Source organism: Lygodium microphyllum, chromosome 11 (assembly GCF_053477565.2).
Source record: "Lygodium microphyllum isolate KBCC chromosome 11, Lygodium_microphyllum_v1.1.10, whole genome shotgun sequence".
NCBI classification, from domain to species: domain Eukaryota; kingdom Viridiplantae; phylum Streptophyta; class Polypodiopsida; order Schizaeales; family Lygodiaceae; genus Lygodium; species Lygodium microphyllum.
The window spans coordinates 60,687,592-60,707,697 of NC_141145.1; positions in this window are offsets into that span (position 1 = coordinate 60,687,592).

Consider the following 20,106-nt stretch of genomic DNA (forward strand, 5'->3'; position numbering starts at 1 on the left):
TATTACCAGGCCAGATTTGAGCTATGCTGTTGGATTGGTAAGTCAGTTTATGCAGGCTCCAAGGAAACCACATTTGGATGCAGCTAGACGCATACTCAGGTATGTGAAGTCCACATTACAGTATGGACTATTTTATGAGAGTGGGGTTCAGATACAGTTGCATGGATACACTGATGCTGATTGGGCTGGTAGTATTTCTGATAGACGATCTACCAGTGGATATGTGTTCTCTTTTGGGAGTGCTGCAGTCACTTGGAGTAGCAAGAAACAGCCTATAGTTGCCTTGTCGAGCACAGAGGCTGAGTACAAGGGTGCAGCAATGGCTGCATGTGAGGTAGCTTGGTTGCATAAGCTACTTTATGATATGCATCAGTCTACAGATGGGCCAGTTGTCATTTATTGTGACAACATGAGTAGTATACACTTGGCAAATAACCCAGTCTATCATGCTAGAACAAAGCACATTGAGGTGCATTATCACTATGTGCGAGAGAGGGTTTTACAAGGTCTCATTGATCTAGTTTATGTCAGCACAGAGGATCAGGTAGTTTACATATTCACGAAGGCATTGGGCGCAGAGAAGTTGCGCAAGTTCAGAGACCTGCTTGGTGTGCAGGAATTGGGATTGAGCTCGAGGGGGAGTGTTGAGATATCGAGCTCCACTCGTGATACGCCAGGGTGACCGTTGTGTATTTATGTCACCGACTTGTCAGTTGCAGACGTGGTTGGTACACCGCCCATGAATAATAGCTACATGATAGCTATCCTTATCTACTCTAGTTCATGGCTCAGTTAGTATGCCACCTTAGTTAGTTGAGTTTGGTTTGAGACCCATATATAGGGTTCTTCTATTTCTTTGTAAGAGAGTTCTTTTGGCTTACACAACTAAGAAGAGGAAAACTGTTTTCAGCCTCCACCCTTGTGTGTATTCCCCCATTGTGCAAGCAAGAAAGCTTCAAGTGAGACTCCTTCCTTCTCTCCCATAATCTTGACATGCCCCACCCTCATTAGGTGCTACCAATGATCCATGGTGCTCAAAGTTGTAAGGCCCCCATTATGAGGAGAAGCCAAATGTGAGCCCAGACATTGGTTGAGTCCTGACTTGTATATCAGATGAGGTCTATGTGACCGGATGGCAAAAAGGTGACCGTTGTGGGTCTAATCTTTGGGTTATACAGAGTGGTTAAGCTGGTAGCAACTCGAGGCACACTGCATCGAGTTGCGGGGTAAGGGAGTTAAAAGGGGCCCCTATTGTGGGGTCCGAGGGCCGTGAAAGCGGCCCTTGGCAAGGGGTCCCAAGGGGGCCAGCGACCCCCCTGGCGGGGGTCCGGGGGCAACGCCCGCCGCCCGATGGTAAATGGAATATTCCCTGGAATATTCCCTAATCGACTAGTGGAGGCTCATATGGTAGGTTGATCAGCAAGCCGATCTAATGACCTTCGCGGGCTATAAAAGCTAAACCCCTTCGCAACCATCTCTCACTCATCTTTGACCCAGTCAGAGTTGTTGTTCCAGCTAGCCTTAAGCTCTTCACCTATCTTCTCTCTAGATTGCCATCTAAGCTTCACACAGTGGAAGCGCACGGGTGGACAAAGCCATCTTTGTATTAGTTGTTTGGAGTTAAAGAATTTACTGATTCTCCTCTTTTCTGTTGTGTACTCTCTATCTCTTTCTCAGATTCTGTTCGCTGCGCTGTGTAATATTTTACATGATATCAGAGCCCAGGGGGCTCTAGAGATCGAAGAGTGTGCAAGAGGCAAAGGCTTCAACTATGTCGACTTCTGGAAGCGGTTCTGGCGCATCAGGAAGTGATGGAGGAGGTGGTATTGCTGTACCGGCTATTCAAACATTGAGGATTCGTCCACCAACCTTCAGCGAATGCAAGTTAGATGGTACAAACTACACCTTGTGGAAGTTCAAAATTACAACTATCCTTGATTCTTATGAGCTTCTGGAGACTATGCTGGGGACTGATGCAGAACCACAGCCTACCCCCGACCCATCAAATCCTAGTGTGATGATTCCTCCGAATGCAGATCTTCTACGAGCTTGGAAATGAAGGAATGCAGATGCATTGTGTGCCTTAGTTACAAGCTGTTCTGATAGTGTTCTGACTTTGATTCAGCATTACAACCAAAGCGTCAGAGGCTTTGAATGTACTAAGGAGCCAGTATGAAACACAAAACCAAATGAGGATTCAAAACTTGGAGAATCAACTAGCAGCGGAGAAGTTTGTTGAGAGACGGTTGAAGCATTCATCCATCGGATTAAGAATCTGCGCGACCAGATGGCTGGCGCTGGGATACAAAAGACTAGTGAAGAGCTAGCTCGGAGGTATCTTCGGATTTGTCCACAAAAGTTTGATGGACTAGTAACTGCCCTTAATACTCAGGTGAGACCTCAAGCTTTGACTTTTGAGGAGTTTTGTGCATTATTAATGGAGTAAGAGTTGAGGCTGAAAGCTCGAGAAGGAAGCAACAATGGAGATGCTGCATTCTCTGCCAATGCAAAAGGCAAAGGTGGTTCCTTCACCAAAAATGATGGTGACAAAAAGAAGAAGGGCGGAAAGAAGAAGTTTCAAGGAGAGTGCTTCTACTGCAAGAAGAAAGGACATGCAATTGCAGATTGTCATGTCAAGAAGGCAGATGAAAAGAATGGTACCCTTAAAAGTAAAGGGAAAGAGACAGCCAATACGACTGAAGCAGAGCTGGAATTATTCATGGTGACCATTGAGGAAGTGTGCTCCTCAGCACAAGAAGAATCTACCACTGACTCATGGGTGTTGGATAGTGGGGCCTCCCGTCACATGACCAACAAGAAAGGTCTATACAGTTCTATGCAGCCTCTACAAGAATCCATCACTGTGACGGTTGGAAATGATGCTAAATGTCTTGCTGCAGGCACAGGTCCTATTTCTTTTGTTGTTGCAAATGGTGAAGTCAAAAAGCTTTCAAATGTGTTGTATGTTCCCGAAATCAGGAGAAATCTATTATCAATTGCTACCATAACTGATCTTGGTCATGAAGTGAGGTTCAAGAAGACAGGTGCAAAAATTATTGATAGTGCTGGCACAATTGTTGGCAAAGGAGAAAGAAGGAACAACCTGTATGAGCTAAGTGCTCTTACAACCACCGCTAGAGTGGGCACAAGTAAGCTTTGGCATAAAAGGTTTGGACACATCAGATTTGCAATATTGAAGGAGATGCAAAAGCAAGGTATGGTTGCTCACCTACCTACAATAACTGAATTGAAGGAACCATGTGAAGCTTGTATGATGGGCAAGCAACAAAGAAAGGCATTTCCACAAGAAAGCAAGAATAGAGCACAGGCTCCTCTAGAGTTGGTGCATGTTGGCTTGTGTTGTAAGATGCCTACATAGGCCTTGGGGGGATCTTCTTATTTTATGTTGATTGTCGACGACTACAGTAGGAAGATGTGGGTGTACTTCCTTCGTGATAAGGCTCAAGCTTTTGGTAAGTTTAAAGAATAGCTAAAACTTGTTGAGAATGAAACAGGGAAAAGTGTGAAGAAATTTAGAACAAATGGTGGTGGTGAGTTCAACTCAAAGGAGTTTGAAGGCTTTTGCAAGAGCAAAGGGATCAAGCATCAATTGATGACGCCTCACACACCTCGGCAGAACGGTGTTGTGGAATGCAGGAATTGCACCATTGTGGAGATGGCAAGATGCATGCTAAAGGGCAAGGGATTGCCTAACCATTTTTGGGCTGAAGCTATTAATACTACAGTCTACATTCTAAATTGGAGCTACACAAAGGCTCTCAAGGGAAAAACACCTCATGAGGCTTACACTGGTAAGAAACCATCTGTCTCACATTTGAGAATTTTTGGATGTGAATGTTATGCACATGTTCCAGATGAGAAGAGAAACAAGTTACAACCAAAAAGCAGAAAATGTATCTTCTTGGGTTATAGTGATGAGCAGAAGGCTTACAAGTTATATGACCAAGAGGTAAAGAAGATCATCGCGAGTCATGATGTGGTGTTCAAGGAGGAGCCGCATACAGTAGAGGAGGAGAAGGCAAGTTCTTCCACTTTATCATCAAGCGAAGAAGTAGTCCACTATGAACCTGTCCTGAGAGCTATCCCTATCCTTAAGGAGGAGGAAACATCATCTTCAGATGATGAGGAAAAAGTTCACCAACCTGACATTACCCCACCGGAAAAGCCATTACCGCATTGGGTGAAGCAGCTCTATGACCACAATAATCCTATGCCTACATCTGTTGAGGAGAAGGCAGATGGACCAAGGAGGTCTCAGAGAATAGAGGAGCAAAGGAGGGCTTCTGCTCACATAGTCAATATGGCCTTGATGGTAGAGAAGTAAATGAGCCAACTAACTTAGAAGAAGCACTTGCAGATCCATCATGGAAGGTTGCTATGCAGGTGGAGTATGACAGCATAATGAAGAATGACACTTGGGAGCTAGTGGATCGACCAGCAAAGCGGAAGGTTATTGGCACCAAGTGGATCTGGAAGATAAAGTACAAGGCTAATGGTACCTTAGAAAAGTACAAAGCTAGACTCGTTGCCCAAGGATTTTCACAAGTTGAAGGGTTTGATTTTCAAGAGTCATTTGCCCCAACTGCCAGAATGACCACTATTCGCATGATACTTGCAGTGGCTGCCCACAAGAAGTGGCCAGTGTACCAAATGGATGTTAAGTCAGCGTTCTTAAATGGTGACCTCAAGGAGGAGGTATACGTGGCTCAGCCACCGGGGTTTGAGGCCCCCCATTCTGAGAACAAAGTGTGTAAGCTGAAGAAGGCATTATATGGGATGAAACAAGCCCCCAGAGCATGGTACCAGCAGATAGATAAGTTCTTTTTAAACCTAAACTTCAAAAGATGTGCCTCAGATGCTAACTTGTATGTTTACAGGGATGGTAAAAAGTCTGTAGTGATTGTCCTATATATGGATGACCTTCTTATTACAGGTGACTATGAAGATATGATCAACCAAACTCGAAAGGCTTTTAGTTCTGAGTTTGAAATGATAGACTTGGGCTTGCTGCACTATTGTTTAGGGATTGAAGTCTGGCAAGAGCCAAGAAAGATCTTCATCTCTCAGAAGAAGTATGCATGGGAGATCTTGAAGGCATTTGGCATGATCAAGTGCAAGGAGATAGCTACACCTATGGAGGTGAATGCAAAGTTATCTATCGAGGATACATCAGCACTAGCAGACATTGGGAGGTATAGGAGGTTGGTCGGCAGTCTGATCTACTTGTGTAACACCAGACCGGATATCAATTTTGTTGTTGGTGTTTTGAGCAGGTTCTCAAACAAACCTCGTGAGAGTCATTGGAAGGCTGGGATGCGGGTGCTCAGATACTTGAAGAAAACTCTTGACTATGGTATCACATACAGTTTCGAAACTTCTCTTGTGGGAAATCGTGACTCAGATTGGGCAAGAGACAGTGATTCCAGGAAGTCAGTTTCTAGTTATTGTTTCTCTTTGGGTTCAAGAATTTTCTCTTGGATTAGAAGAAGCAGCCAATAGTGGCATTGTCTTCTACCAAAGCAGAGTACAAGGCAGCTTATTTTGTTGCATGTGAAGCAGTATGGTTGAGAAGGATTCTATGGCATATGGGAGTGCAGGATGAAGAACCAACTGTGCTAAGATGTGACAATCAGAGTTGCATTGCCATTGCCAAAAATCTAGTGTTTCATTCACGCACCAAACATATAGACATCCAGTATCACTATGTGCGTGATTTGATGGAGGTTGGGATAGTGGAACTGGTCTACTGTCCAACAGAGGAGAATGGAGCAGATATCTTCACCAAAGCACTTACAAAGGATGTGCTTCAAGTTTATCTTCAAAGACTCGGCATTGGGCCGAGGAGATAGTTCACCTATGGGTGGACATTGAGGGGGGGTGTTAGATATGATCAATGCCCCACCCTCATTAGGTGCTACCAATGATCCATGTTGCTCAAAGTTGTAAGGCCCCCATTATGAGGAGAAGCCAAATGTGAGCTTGGACATTGGTTGAGTCCTGACTTGTATATCAGATGAGGTCTATGTGACCGGATGGCAAAAACCTGGTAGCAACTTGAGGCGCACTGCATCGAGTTGCGGCCTGTTGGTAAAGGGAATATTCCCTGGAATATTCCCTGGCCGACTAGTGGAGGCTCATATGGTAGGTCGACCTAATGACCTTCGCGGGCTATAAAAGCTAAACCCCTTCGCAGCCATCTCTCACTCATCTTTCACCCAGTCAGAGTTGTTGTTCCAGTCAGTCTTAAGCTCTTCACCTATCTTCTATCTAGATCGCCATCTAAGCTTCACATAGTGGAAGCGCACGGGTGGACAGAGCCATCTTTGTATCAGTTGTTTGGAGTTAAAGAATTTACTGATTCTCCTCTTTTTTGTTGTGTACTCTCTATCTCTTTCTCAGATTCTGTTCGCTGCGCCGTGTAATATTTTACATTGTGAAAATCCCATAATTGGCTGAAGCTTTTTGCATGCCATCCTAATCTAAAAACTTTTTCTAACTTTTTTGGATTTTTACAATAAATAATATAAAAAATAGGCTAAAATTATCCAAAAATCTAGTATTTTCGGATAATCTATGCAACTCACACTAGTACGAATGGCTTAGATCACATTGACTCTCTAGATCAATAAAGAAGTTGGATGATGATGCATTACATACTTTTTCACACTGTATCCTCATAACATCACGACAACGCTACCATCAAGGGTGAATTTCAGAAGATATTTCGACTGATTTGGGGCTGATATCTTCAGCCATATTCAGAGAATTAGCTATAGCATTGTTCTTTTAATTCATTTCTTACTCTACAGAAGACATCTTGTCAAAATATGCAAGTATTATGTGCCCCTATGGCAGGGCAATGTTTTAGATCATTCATAGATGCTTTGAGTTATTATTTGTTGGCTGTGGTAACTTATCCTTATCAGGAACTCAGTTTAAAGCTCTCTTGAAGCAAGTTTCTTTGCCCTACAAGCCTTGTAATTGACTCATAAGCTTTTGTCCCTAATAATCTACATTGAATGTAATTATGCAAAGTTGATTTATGCTATGGCATCATGTATGAATGATGGGATGCAGAGCTGTTTATGATACATGACAGCATATTGTACTTGATTTTATAATTTGTGATTGCTCTTATAGTCACTACAAGATATAGGCCTTATATTGACATTAAAAGTGACGAAAATGTAAATAAATAAATTTTCCCCCATCATCGCAAAAAGCGTCATTATTGGCGACGCCATAGAACAGTCTATATGAGTGTCGTTATCAGCATCGCTATTTGCATTGGTGCATTTGCGACGCTTATACCGACGCAAATAGCAACGCTTATACTGACGCAAATAGCGATGCTGATAATGATGCCAATAACGATGCATGCAGGTAATTTTGCGACACTAATAGCGACAGTTACATGGAAAAAAAAATTATGGCACGACAGTTTATAGCACTATGTGCTTTATTTGGGCCATACAAAATAGTTTCTGCACTATGTACAATGCTCGTGTAAATAAAGAAAAAGTGTACTTAGATCATAACATTGATATATGAAATAAATACATGATCACATAATAAAAGTGACTGGTACAATCATGGCAAGATATCACTACTACATAGAAAATGTCTACATAGATCAGGCGACCTAAAAAGAAGGGTGTGTGAGCTCTAGGGATCCAAGGGCGAGCTATATATCCTCACCATCCGAAAGCTCGTCCCACCGCAAAGGAGCATCAAATGGACTCTGCAAAAAAAGAAACAACTACATATCAGTCCACCATACAATAATGCATTCTAATTAAACATGGTAACTACGGACAAGAAAGATGAGTGACTTACAGGGCCGTCGCGTCTATACAATCGGTCAATCAATGCAGTGAGACCATGCCTCTTTGCATATCGAGTCTCAAGGCCAGTCAGATCGCAATTTGTAATGGAGCGCTACAAAGAAAACAAAATACTAACTGTTAGAAACATGATTGTCAGTACAAAGGATATTGCAAAAAAATAAGCAAGCAAAACAAAAGAAAAACTTATAAAGTCCTCCAAATATGTCATGTGGCTACCACTCCCAAGATGATGGACCACTCCGGCCTCTAGTCATGCCCTCGCTACCTTGCGCTACTGACTCCAATGTCCTAGAGAATCTGTAGCCTCCTCCCTCAATCGGCACTAGTCATCCACGTCTAGCCACTCAGGCTTTGCAGCCCCACTCTTGAGTCCCTTGCATGAGTCCGATCGTCTGTGTGATATATATGCACGCATGCACTCCATCATCGAGCCTGTAGAAATCTATCTGCTGTGACTGGAACTAGAAACTCCTCATGCAAGGATGCTACTATGTAGTCCTTGCTCCCCTCCGGTATGTTTTTCCAATGATCTAATATGTTGTGCCAAAAAACTTGTCGGCACAACTCTCTCATCCGAGCCATCACCCTCCTCCCCTCATCATTCATGATGATGGCTTTGACCTATCATCGACAAGATAGGCATATCTCTCTGGGGTATGCCTAAGATGGGTCCTCTCCCACCTGCAACCATGCTTTTGGGCATATCCAGGAGACCCCTGTACATCTGGTGTACCGATTGGGGTAGTATCTATCGGTGTAGCACCCATAGGGGTGCCACCTGTAGACGGTTGAGAAAAAGTCGGAGTAACTTAAGTAGACGTCCCCACAAGTGTGACAAATCCTGGAGGTGACACAACTCCAGCAGAACAAAGAGACGGAGACACCGCGTTTGGGCCTCCACAGCAACCACCTGAGCTACGTTGTTGCAGCACGTAGGGTTGAAGGTCACCACAGGGGTTTGGCAAGAGAAGAATGTATGGGGATTCAAGAGCTTAGATTTTGGAGATGGTAGAGATAAGAGAAGAGTTGAAGGTTTCAAGCCAAGTTCTTGAAGATAAGAGATAGCAGGGTGTAGGTAGATTCAAGGAGAGGAGTGGACAGAAGAGAAGGGGTTCAAAGAGATTGAAGATGTAGAAGAATACTCTAAAAAATAATTAGAAAATATAGAAGAATACTAACAGAGATGAAGCCTGTCAGTTTCTTTCAGCATTATGAGAAAATATAACTCTAATAGACAAAAGGGTGTACAAAATAATACCTTCCTCTATGCTACTTAGATTGCCAATTTGATGCTTCCAATGGCTCTGAAAGGGGGATTAAATACCAAGACGCCTAGCCAGAATCTTGTCAAATCACTCCTTCATCTCCCACTTTTGGAGTGATGTTCACTACCTGAAAATAACGATCGCACGTCGCGCGATTTTGCTAATCTCTTTTTTTACACAAAATCCTCTCAAATTGGCTAAAAGATACATGCTTTCTTTTACATGTCCTCCTAATCTAGAAGTTATCTATAGTTTTATGGATTTTTACAAGAGATAATATCTAGAATATAAAAAATTGACTAAAAACTTATGCAAAAAAATCTAATATTTTGAACCATGGACACTAATACTAATGCCTAAAGTGGCATTGGCTCTCTAAATCTAAAAGAAATCCACACTCTAGATTTTTTTTTCACGGTGTGCGCGTAGCAGCATGACATCTACCCCCTCCTAACTTGTACATCCCCTGGCATGTGCCAAAGTCTTATGAATTTACAGTGTCAGAAGAAGTATCTTCTGCCATGTCAATGTCTTCATCTTCTTCCTCTATGTCTTCATGCTCTTGAATTATATTCAAGTCTTTTAGCTCATATTTTGAACTTTCTCTTTGTTTGAAGAGCTTGATTCTTTTTCTAGATATGGGTATCTTCATGCTTGTTCCATCCAATTCAGCCACCACCATTGAATATGTGGCATTGTCATGAATGGCCTTTACCACATATGGGCCAAACCAATGCTTTTCCATCTTCCTAGAAGCACTATATTGATTGTCTAGGCTGCTGTCATAGACAAGCACCTAGTCACTTTCTTGAATTGCTCTTGGCCAAAGTCGATGTCGCTTATCAAATCTTCTTTTGTTCTTTAGTTTTGCTGTCTTTAGCTTCTCAATAGTTGCTTGAACATCTTTAGGCCTTCTTTCTAGCTGCCATATGCGCAAAGTCAGCAACTCTTCTCTATTGATGCCTTCCTCCCAAGGTAGAAAACTCCATGTGAGAATAGATTCTTCAATTGGCATAATTGGTTGTTGTCCATGCATAAGTTCAGCTGGCATATAGCCAGTGTGACTGAACTGTGAGTAGTCCGGTCAGCCCATAATGCAAAAGGTAGCATTTTAGGCCATTCTTTGATCTTTCCTCTACAAGACTTTGCTAGAGCTTTGAGAATAGGTTGATGACCTCTCTCACTCTTTCCATTGCCTTCATGGTTGTAGGATGATGTTAAAGCTAACTTAATATCCAATTGAGCAAAGAAGTTGCATGTCGCATCATCATCCAACTCTCCTCTATCTGCAGTTACTTTACCCACACAACCATATCTACAAAACACTTCTTCAAGCAAAAAATGACAAACAGCTTGAGTGGATTTGGTTGTTAATGTTTTGCCTTCAACTTGATTGGTTAGATCCTCTCTTGCAAGCACTAAATACCGCATATTCCATATTCCTGTAGGCATGGTTATAAGATCAATAACCCATCTATAACGTATAGATAAAGGATAAGTTGGTTGTAACCCATCTCGATGCTTGACTATAGAATACATTTGACACACATAACAGGTTTCAACAAAATGTGCTATGTCGTGATACATGTTTTGTCACCAATATTTTTCTTTGACTTTACTAAAGGTTCCCCATATGCCTCTATGGCCAGCCCACAGGCTTTCATGAAATTCCTTCATTATCTATTGTTGCAATCTTTTGTTACCTAAAACTCGGACAGACGCTCCTTTCTTCTTCTTTGCGTGCTTCCATAGATGTGCTTCTTTAAGAAAAAATCCATAAGCTTTCCTCTTGATATGTTTGAACTCCTCATCAGTCCAAGTCTCCTTCTTCTTCATTGTGCTCAAATACTGGCCTATCTTTAGCCAATCTTCTTCATAATCTTCTTCAAGGAAATGAACTAGAACTTGAGCAATGCAATGAGCATGTTGGCTTCTAGTTGACCATCTTGTTGTTTTCAGCTTTGGACCAGTATATGTAGTAACTGAAAAATGTATTTTTAGCCAGCCATGGAATGAAATTTAGCAAGTATAGATTCTTGAGCTTCATCTTCTTCCTTCAATTATTCTTCATTGTCATATCTTGCACATGATAGCATGTCAGCAATTGAATTCACCTTTCCTGCAATATGCTTCAATTCGGGGTTGAGAGACTTAATATATGCAATCCATCTTAGCATGGCAATGTCGGGTGTAGAGTAGTTGGAAATCATGCCCAAGAGTGGAAGACAATCAGTTTCTACCACTATAGAAGCACCTATAAAGTATTCACGATCACACTTTAATGTTGTTACAACTCCCCACAATTCCCTTTTTACTTGTGCATACCTTCTTTGACATTCAATTGCATACCTGTTACCTTCAAGATCCTCTTGGCCATCCCATTGGGATAGGATGGCCAATAGCCCATCCTATCCCAATGGGACTTGTGTCCACAGTAAGGATGATGGGTTGACCATTTGAATAGTCAGCCCTTTTGAGAGTGGGGGCTGAAATTAATAGCTTCTTTAATTTACACATAGTGAGAGTATGCTCTTTATTCCAAGAGAATCTTTGGCCTTTTCTTTTTTAGCTACATGAGCAAAATGTGGTATCCATATGAGATAGAATACACATGCGCCAATAAATCTTCTCACCTCTGAAATAATTGTGTATTTTTCTTGCATTCTGCTGATGGCATCTATCTTGATTGGAGAAGGTTTGCGTCCATAGGGGCCACACAGATGACCGACCACTAGGACTTCTTCTACTCCAAAAATCAACTTAGCTCGAGAAAGGGTAAGATGCACCTCTTCTAGCCTTGTCAAAATCCTGTCACAATCATGAATATGGTTAACTACAAATGTCGTGCAACCATCTTTGTCAAGCTCCTCATTCTTTTCATTCACTTCACATCCCTTGATAGGTACATCATCAAGAAATGGAAGAGTAAGTTGTGGAATAAAGTCCCTTAAGACTTTGTGCATGGCATTCACCATATGGGCTACAGAGTTTGTTGCACCTTGTGGTAGAGTGCACATGCGGACCAATCCAAGAGGTGTCTTCATTGTGGTAATGTCTCGTCTTTCTAATGAAAGCTGAAATTGGCCATATCCTGAATATAGGTCGCCCATAGAATAAATTGCTCTACCTACAAAAGCTTCAGCAAACTCATCAACAATTGGACCCGAACCAACATTTTGGATTGTGACACAATTGACAAGCTATAGATCTTGAATGAATCATAAAGATCCATTTTTCTTAGGCACAATAAACCATCAGTTTGAGTAAAGTGCCGAAGAAGGTTCTAAAATGTTCATTCTGATCTTCTCATTTAGAAGTTCCAATAATTTGGGCAGATGCGCCCTTGGAACGGGAATGGGCTTGAGGTTCCAAGGCACATGTGGGACCATAAAAATGACCATAGGAGCCATAATATTTGGATCCACACAGCCTACTTCACTTGGTTAAAATGCAAAAGCTTTTCCATGTTTCATTAGCATTTGCATAAAAGAGTGTTTTTCAGCCGACGAAAGGAAAGAATTTCACCTATTTTGAGCTCTTTTATACTTTTAGATGTGAACTTGTGACCAATGTTGGAACGATCATGAAGACTTGACTGATTTGCTGCCCTATTAGTGAGCTGTTCACTTTCAAGAGGTAGTGAGACTGCCACAGGTTTGACTTTCTTATCCGCTGTCTTGTATTTTGTCTCCACTTGTGCTTCAGCATTGTTGAATAAACCATTGTTTTCCTATTCAACAAATTCTTGAATTGTTTGATAAAAATCCAATGTACATATTTCTATGGACTGATTTTCAGCCTGATTTTCTGCATGAGCAACTATATATATTTCAACCAATGTGTCAGTAGTAATCAGTCCAAAAAAAAAGCCCAAAATATCTTTATTTTCAGCCATCATGTCATAAGTTTTCAGCTCCCTTTTTACATGACATAAATATTTTCTTTCAGCCTTAGTCATGTCCAGAAGAGACTTATAACAACCTGTACTATTGGCTGTACATACATTTAAATTTGCTAGAGACACACTTTCTGTTGCATGAGGAGGTTCAATCTTTTAACATGACGCACTACCATAGCCTTCCTTTATAGTAGTGCAGCCCGAAAACCCTTGAATTCTCGGGCATTAGGAGGCACAGGATAATCACACAGTCGATCTCTATTTTGATGATGGTTAACACACACAATAAGAAATTGGATAGCTCGTTCATTATCCTTGCTTCGGATTCGAGCATAGGAAGAACCATCATCAAGAGCTTTTGTTTCCAAGCGGGCTTCAGAAATATAAGGTTGCCCAAGAATGATAGGATAACTACAAGAGTCTTGAACAAAAAAGTGAAAATTGTCTTTTATGTATCCAATAGTTACTTGCACATTAGGACATCCAGCATATAACTCTCCAACAGAGTTGTTTGTAGCTCTCATTTGCCAACTTGGATCAACATCTATGGGCCATCTGCCACTTTCATAATGACTCCTTGCCATGACATTTATCTCCGAGACATGGTCTAAAAGTGTAATACATGGTGTTTCTTTTTCTCCAATTTGTACGACTATCTCCGTTGTTGCTCTTGCCCAATGCGTACGGGAGTAGTGACCACTTGGAATGAACTGAGCCTCTTCTTCCGCATGCATGTGCTGTAGACAAACTTCTTTTTGAGAGGTGGGTTGCCCAACTGGTTTGGACTAGCCAACCATTACATTTGCAGCTTTCACTTCTTTAATTTTTGCATTCATGTTTTCTTTATCTTCAGCTTCAATTGCTGCAATTAATTCTTCAACTGCTTTAAGTTGAATTCCTTGTGAAGTTAGCTTTTCTTCATCCTGCACAAAAACTCGAAGAACTTGCAAAAAAGCATACACTGTTTCTTCATCACCAACATATTGTCTTTTCCTTTTGATTACATTGATAATTACATACTAGAATTCACGTTTGGCAATTCCAAGAATTTCGCCTAAGGTGATTCTATGTCAGACTGCAATTTGTAGTCTGCCTGCTTGCCTTTCTTCTTTTCTCGGTCTTCTTTGTTTGTGGCGCATCTTCCATCTCTTGATCTGGGGTTATATTTTCAGGAAGCTTTGGTCGTTCAGGTGTTCTTCTAGTTACCTGTTTTGGAGGGCCAGAAGAGGAAGACTCTAGTTCTCATCTTCTCTTCTTCTATTTTCTTCAATTAAGACTTCTTTATAATTGACGTCAGCCAAATGTGCAAAGGCAGAAAAAGAATCTACCAATTCTTTCCAACCGGTTATTCCTCGAATATACTGACTCACATTAGCCAAATCTTCTTTGGCTGCTTTACCACGTTACATTTGATCTAGTGCTTGCATCCATACTTTAGATTGCACATTAGCTTTACATGCTTTCAAACTTGATTTAATTGGCTCAATTTGCAGCCCATAGGTAGCTGCATCAATTGCTTAATAGGCATTCTTTACAGCTAAATCTTCTAATTTTTTCTTCATTCCACCATTGCCAAAATTTGGCTCCAGTGGAAGACCAGTGTCAGTCACATGAATTTTTCCTTCTTTCCAAAAGATGAGCTTCTGTGCTTCAGCCTCATGGAAGACAGAACACTCCCTCTTGTCATGTTGTTGGCTGTCACACCAAATACAGTGCCTCTTAAAGCCTTCTCTCCATGGGTGTTTGAGTTGATGATCGTCCTCGCTCTTCAACTTTGACATCCAGTTCTCTACTTTGGAACTAATTTCTGTAAGATTCAGATGAAGGTCACGCATGCTTTTAATGAGTTCATCCATTACATTTTTTTAGAAGGAACTGAAGAAGAAAGAGTTGGTTGATTAGTCAAAGGAACATGAGATTTTGAAGGTGGAACAAGCTCCATCAATGGAGTTGTTGAAGTTGAAGTAGAGCCCAATCTTAGTCGCATTCACTCTCTTCGAGCAATCATGTTAACTGCATCAGTAACATTTGTCCATGTAGTCTTGACTCGTGATTCGGAGGTAGCATCTTCTAGGTGATCAGCAAGGTTCTCTTGTAGAATGGGATCTGCAGCCTTAAGGAATAATTCAATCTTCTAACCTTACATACTTTTTTGGTCTTCAGCATCAACTTGTCCAAATTTACTTTCAAACTCATGGTATAGAGCTGTTGCAGCTAAACCTTTGTTGGGTTTCTCAACCCATTTAGTGAAACTTTTCTTCGTCATTAGGCCAGAGTCTTCTAAGAAGAATTCTTCGCATAGGGTTTCTTTGAATACAGCTCAATCCGCATCTTGTTGAAAAATACCATGGATTCTTTCTTGAAGACTCGATAATGACAACGACCACGACCACGACTACGACTATGACTATGACTACAATCACGACCACGACCACAACCACGACCATGACTATGACTACATCTACCACTACCACTACCACTACCACTACCATGACTACGACCACGACCATGACTACGACTATGATTATGACTACGACTACGAGGACGACCATGATTGACTATGACCACGACTACGATCATGACTACGACTACGACTATTACCACGACCATGACCATGACTAAGACCAAGACCACGACCACGACCATGATGACCACGACCATGACCACAACCATGACCACGATCATGACTACCGCTACGACTACCACTACCACTACCACTACCACTACCACTACCACTACCACTACCACTACCACTACCACTACCACTACCACTACAAGTATAATAAACAAGAAAATGAGAAAAAATAATGACTATGACCACAACCACCACTACCACTACCACTATAATAAACAAGAAAAGAAGGAAAAAAAAAAAACAACAACTACTACTACAAAAAAAAAACAAGAAAACTAAACAACAATAAACAAGAAAAGAAAAAAAAACTACTACTACTACAAACAACAACAATTTTCTTTTCTCTCTTCCTCTCCCTCTCTCATTTCCTCTCCCTCCCTCACCCTCACCCTCTTTTTCTCTCTTTCCCTATCAAGTTTAATGTTTTTTCTCCCTTTTTCTCTCTCCTCTCTCTCTCATTTTTTCTTTCTCCTCTCCCTCTCTCATTTCCTCTCCCTCCCTCACCCTCACCCTCTCTTTCTCTCTTTCCCTATTATGTTTAATGTTTTCTCTCACTCCTCTCCCTCTCTCATTTCCTCTCCCTCCCTCACCCTCACCCTCACCCTCTCTTTCTCTCTTTTCCTATTATGTTTAGTGTTTTTTCTCTCTTTTTCCCTCTCCTCTCCTTCTCTCGTTTTTTCTCTCTCCTCTCCCTCTCTCATTTCCTTTTGCTCTCTTCCTCTCCCTCTCTCATTTCTTCTCCCTCCCTCGCCCTCACCCTCTCCCTCTCTTTCTCTCTTTCCCTATTATGTTTGATATTTTTTCTCTCTTCTCTCCCTCTCTCATTTCCTTTTCTCGCTTCCTCTTCCTCTCTCATTTTCTCTCCCTCTCTTTCTCTCTTTCTCTATTATGTCTAATATTTTTTCTCTCTTTTTTCTCTCGCCTCTCCCTCTCTCATTTCTTTTCCTCTCTACTCTCCCTCTCTCATTTCTTTTCCTCTCTACTCTCCCTCCCTCATTTCTTCTCCCTCCCTCACCCTCACCCTCTCTTTCTCTCTTTCCCTATTATGTTTAATGTTTTTTCTCTCTCCTCTCCCTCTCTCATTTCCTTTTCTCTCTTCCTCTCCCTCCCTCTCCCTCTCCCTCTCTTTCTCTCTTTCCCTATTATGTTTAATGTTTTTTCCTTCCTCTCTCATTTCCTCTCCCTCCCTTTCTCTCTTTCCCTATTATGTTTAATGTTTTTTCTCTCTTCCTCTCCCTCTCTCTTTCTCTATTATGTTGAATGTTTCCCTCTCTTTCCTCTCCCTCCCTCTTCCTCTCCCTCTCTCATTTCCTCTCCCTCACTCTCACTCTCCCTCTCCCTCTCCCTTTCTTTCTCCCTTTCCATATTATGTTTAATGTTTTTTCTCTCTTCCTCTCCCTCTCTCATTTTGCTCTCCCTCCCCCTCTCTTTCTCTCTCCCTCCATCTCCCTCTCCCTCTCCCTCTCTTTCTCTATTAACCCCAAGTCAAGATGGTGGAAAAATAGAGGAAAAAGCAAAAGGAAGATGGAAAAAGAGCAAAGACACACAGGCGGCCTCTAAAGATGAACCGCGGTAAAAAGCAAAACCTTAAATGAAAAGGCATCTCAAAAAACTCGGAAAACTCTTGTAAAAGAGTGCCAAGCTCCCTCCTGTGCCAATTGTAAAATATTAGATGGGTGTAGGCTAGAGGCACAAGGCTAGAAGAGGGAAATGGAAAACGGTACAATGGCCGGTCATGTAAAAAAAGGGATGGATGCCCATGGGATTTTAGGGTTTGTATATATAAAGTTCAAAAAGTGAATAAGAGATCATTCTTTTGTGTGTGGAAACAAGAGTCTTCTTCTTCTTCTCTCCTTCTCATCTTCTTGCTTGTGTGTGCTCTTGAGAGAGGGAGTGTGAGAGTGTGAGGGAGTGAGTGTGAGAGTGAGGGATCAAGAGGGTGAAGCTCTTCACCATCTCCTCTTCTCTTCTTCTCTTCTCTTCTCTCTTCTTGCGTGCACGGCTATGGAGGATGGAGCTTGGAGGTGGAGGAGGCTTGAGGATGCTTGAGCTAGCATCTAGGATCATGGAGCTACCGGCATGTGGGAGAGAGGAGGCAACTCATATCGGCACTAAGGTAAGCTCACTACACTCGTAGGATCGACAACACGTCGGCTAGGTGAGAGATAGCTATTAGAGCTCCTTGGAACGCTTGAAACAATAAGCGGTCCATGGGTCTTGGCGGTTGAGCGAAAGCTTCAAGCTTGAGCACGTGAGCGCCTCATATCAAGCATCGAAGTAAGGGATTCATTCCCGAAACGAAGCTTGAGATAGGTAGGAAGTTTGGGTGTTTTTTATTTTAAAAACAAGTAAGTATTTTGGGTTATTTTGTTTGTTTGATGATTAGGAAACATGGAGAAATCATTTCAGTGTTTTGCTTTCGATTCTTGTTGCATTTAGAGTGGGATAGGATTAGGAAATTGTACCAGAGAAGGGTAGGGTTTACTGCTGCAAAACAGGGAAAAACAGGGCAAAAAATCGTGCAAAAATAGCAAGCAGCTCACTTGTGATACTGCCTAAGATCGGCAAGTGAGTGATTGGGGACATCAACACCATACCCACGAAGGGGTATAAGAGATAAGAGGCCAAGGGAGGTCTCATTTGCAACCATTTTAGTGTGAAAGAGAGAGAGAGAGAGAGAGAGAGCTATCACCCAATTCGATTCGATCGCACCAATGACGAGCCCACCACTCTATCCAGGTATATGAATCCCTTCTCTTATCCCCTTAGGTAGGATCTAGAGGTTTGTGCCTGGTACGATTGAGTGGATCACAAGAAACCATTGAAATCAAACTCGCGTTGTTTACGTGCGCCGTGCTTGGCTCGTCCGAACGGTCATTTCTAAGCTGTGCTGAACTTGGCTGACAGAAATCGAACGGACCATGAGAGAGCACTAGAAGGAGACTTAACGCTGAGTGAGCTTCTCATGAAGCGGCTGCTCGATAACACGGCTACAGAGCAAAGTGCCACGGCTCTAGCGACATCACTGCTCACAGGATTAGGAGCAAACTAGGGCTCAAAGAGCCAGTCTAAAATCCCTATTGTTGCCAAGCAACTCAATAAGTACCAACCCCATGATGATCCATATAGCATTAAGAGATTTGCCGAGCCCGGACACTCCAATAATCTACTAGTATGCTTGATGAACGTCAAGCAAAAAGAGAAGGATGACATTTGCGATTACGTGACCCATGTGCGGAGTCTCTTCAAGAGAATCCCTACTGGGGAGCGACCAACTGAAAGACTAGTATCAACTGTATTCATTAGCGAGATTAGAACGAGGAACTATACAAGGCTTTGGCAAGCAACTCGAGCTTGCAGCGAGATGCGCTAGCTAGGGTCTTCCAGGAATCCATCCGAGTTGACAATCAACTAAAGGAGTGGAGCTCTAGAAGTGCAAACCTAGAAGAGACCAACTTGCAAAGCTCAGAGAGAGCGTCAGCCTTGAGTGAGCGATCAGCCCCATCATCCTAGGATAAGGGGAAAACCACCGAGATGAATCAAGACTTGACTGACGTTAAGATGGAACTAGCCAAGTTGTAAGACATGTTGAGATGACCAACACACCCACACGTCCAATGCGTGTAGTATGGCGGAAACCACTTGCCAGCCGAGTGTCAAGACCCTAGGTCAAGACCCTGCGCTAACTGCGGTAGGTTCGGTCATGATGTCGCGCGTTGTAGATTGCCAAGGAGATTTTCATACTCACAACCATACGGCCAGCCTTACCTAGCGAACAGGCCGCAGCCATTTTTCAGAAGGGGAGCCTCATTGGCCCTCCTTGCGCCTAACGACATTAAGCCAGCTGTTCCTAGGATGGAAATAAACCCTACAGGCATTCCTAGACCACTTGGTCCTTACGTAACCCATCCACCGAGTGATGCTCTTGTCCAATATGTGGAAGAACCAAACAAGGAAGAAGCTTATATATGCCCTTACATCTCACATGACAATGAGGGCAATGCTGTCCTCATGGATTATAGCCCCATATCGGTGATGGCATTAGGAAGAGAATGAGGTAAAGGCCTAGGAGGGCAGACACAGGACCCAATCACCTGTTGGACGTGTGGCCAACCAGGTCATGTCTCATCACACTACCCTGAAAGGGAGTAGCAAAACAGAGACAAGGCTGACCAAAGGTGTGCTGAGTGCGGAATCACCCATCTCTTCGTCGATTGCCCAAGGCGAAAGCCGTCGCCTAACTCAGCCAACGAGCCATCTGTCCCATTGGGTTTGTTTGGTGTCGAGAACCACAATGGGGAGGCCATGCCTATCCCATTGCGGGTCATGACCCGTGCCCAAATGAAGCAGGCCGGCATGTCTCTGCCTGCACCTAGCAATTTTGATGCATCCTTGATAGGGAAGAAGAGCCGTAGACGGAGGAGGAAGAAGTCGGAAGCT